Source organism: Mus pahari, chromosome 3 (assembly GCF_900095145.1).
Source record: "Mus pahari chromosome 3, PAHARI_EIJ_v1.1, whole genome shotgun sequence".
Lineage (NCBI taxonomy): Eukaryota > Metazoa > Chordata > Mammalia > Rodentia > Muridae > Mus > Mus pahari.
In genome coordinates, this window is record NC_034592.1 from 43,441,283 (window position 1) to 43,448,765 (window position 7,483).

Genomic DNA, 7,483 nt, shown 5'->3' on the forward strand with positions numbered 1-7,483 from the left:
ATAAAATATCTTGGTGTGACTCTAAGGAAGTGAAAGATCATATGATAAGAACTTCAAGTCTCTGAAGCAAGAAATCAAAGATCCCAGAAGATGAAAAGACCTCACATGCTCATGGATTGGCAGGATCAATACAGTAAAAATGGCTATCTTGCCAAAAGCAATCAACAGATTCAATGCAATCCCCATCAAAATTCCAACTCAATTCTTCAAAGAATTAGAAAGGGCAATTTACAAATTCATCAGGAATAACAAAAAACCTAGGATAGCAAAAACTCTTCTTAATGATAAAAGAATCTCTGGTAGAATCACCATGCCTGACCTAAAACTGTACTTCAGAGCAATTGTGATAAATACTTCATGGTACTGGTATAGTGACAGACAGGTAGAATAATGGAACAGAATTGAAGACCCAGAGATGAACCCACACACCTATGATCATTTTATCTTTGACAAGGGAGCTGGAACCATCAGGTGGGAAAAAAGACAGAATTTTCAACAAATGGTGCTGGCACAACTGGTGGTTATCATGTAAAAGAATGAGAATTGATTCATTTTTATCTCCTTGTACAAAGTCTAAGTTGATCATGGAAGTTCTCATAAAATAAGAGACACTGAAACTTATAGAAGAGAAAGTGGGGGAAAGCGTTGAAGATATGGGCACAGGGGAAAAATCCCTAAACAGAAGAGCAATGGCTTGTGCTATAAAATCAAGAATTGATAAATGGGACCTCATAAAATTGCAAAGTTTCTGTAAGGCAAAAGACACTGTCAATAAGACAAAAAGGCCACCAACATATTGGCAAAGGAACTTTACCAATTCTAAATCAGATAGGGGACTAATATCCAATATATATAAAGAACTGAAAAAGATGAACTCCAGAAAATCAAATAACCCATTAAAAAATGGGGCACAGAACTAAACAAAGAATTCTCAACTAAGGAATATCAAATGGCTAAGAAGCACCTGAAAAGATGTTCAACATCATTAATCATCAGGGAAATGCAAATCAAAACAACCCTGAGATTCCACCTCACACCAGTCAAAATGGCTAAGATCAAACATTCAGGTGACAGCAGATGCTCGTGAGGACATGGAGAAAGAGGAACACTCCTCCATTGTTGGTGGGATTGCAAGTTTTTACAACAACTTTGGAAATGAGTCTGGCGGTTCCTCGGAAAATTAGACAGAATACTACTGGAGAATTCAGCAGTACCTCTCCTGGGCATATATCCAGAAGATGTTCCAACTGGTAATAAGAATACATGCGCCACTATCTTCATAGTAGCCTCATTTATAATAGCCAGAAGCTGGAAAGAACCCTGATATCCCTCAACAGAGGAATGGATACAGAAAATGTGGTACATTTACACAATGGAATACTTCTCTGCTATTATAAACAATGATTTTATGAAATTCCTAGGCAAATGGATGGATCTGGAGGATATCATCCTGAGTGAGGTAACCCAATCACAAAAAAACTCACATGATATGCGCTCACTGATAAGTGGATATTAGCCCAGAAACTTAGAATACCAAAGGTACAATTTGCAAAACACATGAAACTCAAGAAGAAAGACCAAAGTGTGGACACTTCATCCCTCCTTAGAATAGGGAACAAAATACCCATGGAAGGAGTTACAGAGACAAAGTTTGGAGCTAAGACAAAAGGGTGGACCATCCAGAGACTGCCCCAGCCAGGGATCCATTCCATAATCAGCCACCAAATGCAGACACTATTGCATATGCCAGCAAGATTTTGCTGAAAGGACCCTGATATAGTTGTCTCTTGTGAGGCTATGCCAGTGCCTGGCAAACACAGAAGTGGAGGTTCATAGTCATCTATTGGATGGATCACAGGGTCCCCAATGGAGGAACTAGAGAAAGTACCCAAGGAGCTGAAAGGGTCTGCAACCCTATAGGTGGAACAGCAATATGAACTAACTAGTACACCCAGAGCTCATGTCTCTAGCTGCATATGTAGCAGAAGATGGCCTATTTGGCCATCATTGGGAAGAGAGGCCCCTTGGTCTTGCAAACTTTATATGCCCCAGTACAGGGGAATACCAGGGCCAAGAAGTGTGAGTGGGTGGGTAGGGGAACAGGGGCGGGGGAGAGGGTATAGGGGACTTTCAGGATAGCATTTGGAATTCAAATGAAGAAAATACCTAATAAAAAATTGTAAAAAAAAATGAATTCTGTTTCCTAATCACAGTACTTTTCCTGCTCTAGAGCATGCTGTCCATGGTACCAAGTACCTGCACTAATAAAGCTGCGTCTCTCAGTTTATAATTAAGTAAGACAATATTTCTAGATGATATTAATCTGAATGAACTATTATTTCAATTTGTGGTAGAATACTTTGGAAACTTGAAATGTTAATTATTAAAAAGATTATCCTCCATGCATAGTGTTAGTATTTCACATAATTTTAATACAACCCATTAATGAAATTCTTCAGAAAAACATAAATCTGAATCTACCCATTGTTCAGCAACTGATGTTTAATATATTGGTTTGTTCCAAATTCCTTAACACAAAAAGGCATTCCCATCTCAAGTCTATATTTTTTCTCTAAAGCATAATAGAGTCCTACATTGGACTGTGTCTCTAATCAAACACTATTTCTAATTCTGATCTGCTTCTAAGGCCCACAGTAATTTAACCCTTCTTAGATATATAATATATATGAAATGTTGCAGATAAACATCTAATATACAACCAAAATATACCTGAGGTTTTGAACATTGACTTAACATTTAACATTCAGTTTGTTAAAGTATCATGTACACAAATGTATAGTAGTACTAGGAAGTTATCTCAGTTGGTAATATGCTTGTCCCATAAACATAAGGACTTTAGTTCAATTCTCATGAATGAAAGTCAGCCATTGTGACTTATGCTTATGATTACCGGGCTGAGGAGGCAGAGATGGAAGAATCCTGAGGTTTGATGAAGAGCCAGTCTAACCTAGCTAGAGAGTTCCCGATAAGTTAGAGACTCAATTTTTAAAATGTAGGTGGCTTTCCCTTGAAACATGACATCTGAGTGAGGAAAATCTCTGACCTCTCTGTTTACACACATGAATCAAACACACATGAACACACACACACACACACACATATATATATATACAGAAATAAATGTGTACACCAAAAGTATGTAATAGCATCAGAAATGAAAATATTAGATTCCAGTTATCAAAAACAAAAACAAAAACAGTAGAAAGATGAATCAAGAATTTTATAAATGTTTCACTGATACCTGCTATTCTCTGACTAAGAATAAAAACCTACACTCACAACCGCTTTAGTTGCTTCTTCTTTTACCCCATCTCTGATATTGGCTTATAAGTGAAGATGATCCTTCGAGAGATTTTTTTCAACTTCTGTTCTTATATATTCTAATATTGTTTGAATTTGTATGAAGTTCTTACAAACAGATAAGCAAGAGAAGAAGCTGAACCACTCTGAAGAAGTTGACTGGTCATAAATCCCTTGTAATGTCTTCTTTACAGGATCACTTTATTTCATATTCTAATTGATTCACATACCACGTTGACTCAAGCCTTGGGAGTCTCACTGCCTTATAAAAAATTCTTTTGTTTGGTTTTGAAGCATTTTTAGCAAAGCAATTTATGATGGGATTGTTTGTCATACCTATTTCTTGAAGCAAGATATTGCTCAACACATTTTAAATTTGGTGGAAATATCACTAATAATAAACATGATGTCTTTTTGATCTATTCTGGAGGCCAGGGTACTTTAACAAAAAACATCTCGACGAAGTGTATCTATGAATCACAAAATCTAGCCAAATCTTGAAAATCTGATCAGATTAAAATCATATTGAGTCCAAAAGCAAACCTCTGGAAGGACATTTGGAGACTTGACTAAAGCTAAAGTGTGATGCACATGAACTACTTAAAAGTATTTCCCAGGATTCTTTATCTTAAAGGAATATCTTTCCCTTCTCTCAGAATGTATTCAAAACAACTCCATCATGGTTCATGTGGCAATGGAATTATTGCCTGGCTGACACTATGGGTCAATGAAAATATGTGCCATTGAAAAAAATAATGTCTGTGATCCTATCAGTATAGTCATCTAAACTCCTGAGTTTGTAGGTTCTCTTAGTACATTAATGAAAGATCAGATTGTCAGTGGCCTACTGTCAAACTTGGGTCCAAGAATGTGCCCAAACTCTATAAATGAGCTACCCTGTTAAATAGTTTTGGGTGATATTTAAAAATCCTTGTTATCCATATTCTACTTCAAAAGTTGAGTTTGTCCCATAGTACATGACAAATATGATTAAAACTACATAGTATCTTTTATATATTACCTAAAAAATATTAGCACTGATAGACCTCTGTAAAAATATTGCACGCAGGTAATTACATGCTTAAGCTATATGTTATTTTTATTTACATGAAGTTATTCGGTATCCAGTTTCTAGAGCCTGTGCACCCTTAAAATAGTGCTTGCAGGTTTTTTCATCTCCTCTCCAGTCATTCTGTCTTTTCCCATTACTTTCTTTCCTTACATCCTTCCTCCTGTCATGCCCCTTCTTTGTTACTTTTTTGTGTATGTGGGTGTCACATTAATGTTCACCCTAATTGTAGCCTCTATTGTGGCTGAGTCCACAAGCATGTGCCACTGTACACAGTTCCAGTTTTGTAAGGTGGCATAGTGAACCTATACCTTTTCATGCAAAATGAAAAGAATATTGTTGAAAGAATTGGGCAGCCGAATATCTTGGCATTATTTTCATGATCTTTAAAAAGTACCTAATATTTAAATATATAGGTGCAGTCAGATTGAATGAGAATATCTCTTATAAACTCATGTGTTTTAATGCTTGGTCCCCAGTTGATGCAACTATTTAACAAGAGGAGGCAGATGTGGCCTTGTTAGAGAAGATGTGTCATTGAGGGTAAGTTTTGTGGTTAAAAGTATGTCCAGGCCATTCTCAAATTAGTCTGTCTATAACTTGTGACTGTTGCCTAGACATGTAAGCTCTCAGCTCCTACTCAAGCAACATGTTCTCTGCCATGATGGTCATGGACTGTCCCTCTGAACTGTAAGCAAGCAGCCAATTAAGTTATTGCTTTTACAAGTTACGTTGGTCATGATGTTTTGTCACAGAAATAGAAACTAGGACAATAAGTATGTGCAAAATTGAGTTATGAAATATATGCAAGTGACTTTAGCATCTTGGAGAAAGGTTAAAAAGAACTATCATCCCAATCTGCCTAGTCCTTGCTGTTGGGGCAGGTTCCTAGTTGGTCTGCTCCTGTGAAGACACCATATCCCAATCCATCCTCAAGAGCCTGCTGTACTCAGAGCAATTGGTAAGAACCCCCTCACCTCCTCCTGAATCCCAGAACTGCTGCTGGGAGCTGGTGGACTCGGAGCCCATAACCCCCAAAACGCCTGCTCTCCCGAACACCACTCCCCATCTGTCCCTTCCAACCCTCCTCTATGGTCCTTGCTGCTGGGGCAGACTCCTAGTTGGTCTACTCCCAGGAAGACAGCATATCCTGATCCATCATAGAGGACCCACTGCACTCAGGGTAGTTGAGGACCCTCAGTACACAGAGCACTTGAGGATCAGCTGCATTCAAAGCAGTTAAACAACAGTTTGACTGCTCCACTGAAGACCCAACAGTCTGAAGGCCTCCCAAGGGACCTACTGCAGCCAGGGAAACAGATCCATAGCTTCTTTGCCCCTGTGAAGAGCCTCATATTGGAAAGCCCCAGGGGTGTTCTGATACAGCCAGTGACACAAGCCTAGCAGAAGACCTGAAGCAACCCAGGGTCAAAAGAGGCAGAATCCAGACAGTTCCAGACAGTTACCCAGTCCAAGAAACACCAGGGATATCCAGATGGTGAAATACAAGCACTAGACCATAAGCAACAGAAGCCAAAATACATGGGAATCATCAAAACCCAGTTCTCCCACCACAGCAAGTACACCAACACACCTGAAAATCAGGAATCTGTCCTAAAAATCCTATCTCATGAAGATAATAGAGTCCTTTAAGGAGAATATTAAAAACTCACTGAAAGAAATACAGGAAAATACAGGTAATCAAGTGAAAGAATTGAATAAAGCAATCCAAGACCTAAAAGTGGAAGTAGAAACAATAAAGAAAACACAAATGGAGGCAAAACTGGAAATGGAAAACCTAGGAGAGGTCAGGAATTACAGATGTAAATATTACCAACAGAATAGAAGAGATAGAAGGAGAATCTCAGGCATACAAGATAGAATAGAAGAGGTTGACACAACTATCAAAGAAATTTCAAAACATAAAAAACTCCTAAACCAAAGCATCCAGGAAATTCAAGATACAGTGAAAAGACCAAATCTAAGAATAGTCAGAATAGAGGAGAACAAAGATAGCCACCTTAAAGAACCTGAAAATGTCATCACCGAAATCATAGAAGAAAATTTCCACAACCTAAAGAGAGAGATGGCCATAAAAGTACAAAAAGCCTATAGAACACCAAATAAATGAGACCAGAAAAAAAAAACTTCCTGTCACATAACTATCAAAACACTAAATGCACAGACCAAAGAAAGAATATTCAAAGCTACAAGGGAAAGAGGTCAAGTAACATACAAAGGTAGACCTATCATAATTATACCAGACTTCTCAATAGAGACTAGGAAAGCAAGAAGAGCCTGATCAGAGGCCATGCAGACTCTAAAAGACATAAATGCCATCCCAGTATACTAAATCCAGCAAAACTCTCATTCAACATACATGGAGATACCAAAATATTCCCGGACAAAATCAAATTCAAATAGTATCTATCTACCAACAGAGCCATACAGAGGATCCTGGGAGGACAACTCCAACACAAGGAAGGTACCTGCACCAAAGAAAGGACAAGATATTAAGTAACTCACAATAAAGCCAAAAGCAGAGAGCCACAGCACATAAAGCCACCTACAAAAACAAACATGGCAGGAACCAGCAGTCATCTTTCTTTAATATCTCTCAATATTAATTGACTCAACTTGCCTATAAAAAGACATAAGCTAACAGACTGAATACACAAACAAGATTCAGCATTTTACTGCATACAAGAAACACACCTCAATAACAAAGGCAGAAACTCTCTCAGAGTAAACAGATGGGCAAAAGTCCTCCAAGCAAATGGTCCAAAGAAACAAGCAGGAGTTACCATCCTAATATCCAATAAAATACTTTCAACCAAAAGTTATGAAGTGTGATGAAGAAGGATACTTCATATTCACCAAGGGGAAAATCCATCAAGAGAAAGGCTCAATTCTGAATATCTATGGCCCAAATGCAAGAGCACCCAAATTCATAAAAGAAGCTTTACTAAATCTCAAAACATACTTTGAAACCCACACAATAATAGTGGGAGATTTCAACACCCCACTCTCATCAATGTATATGTCATTGAAACAGAAACTAGACAAAGACACAGTGAAACTAACAGAAGTTAT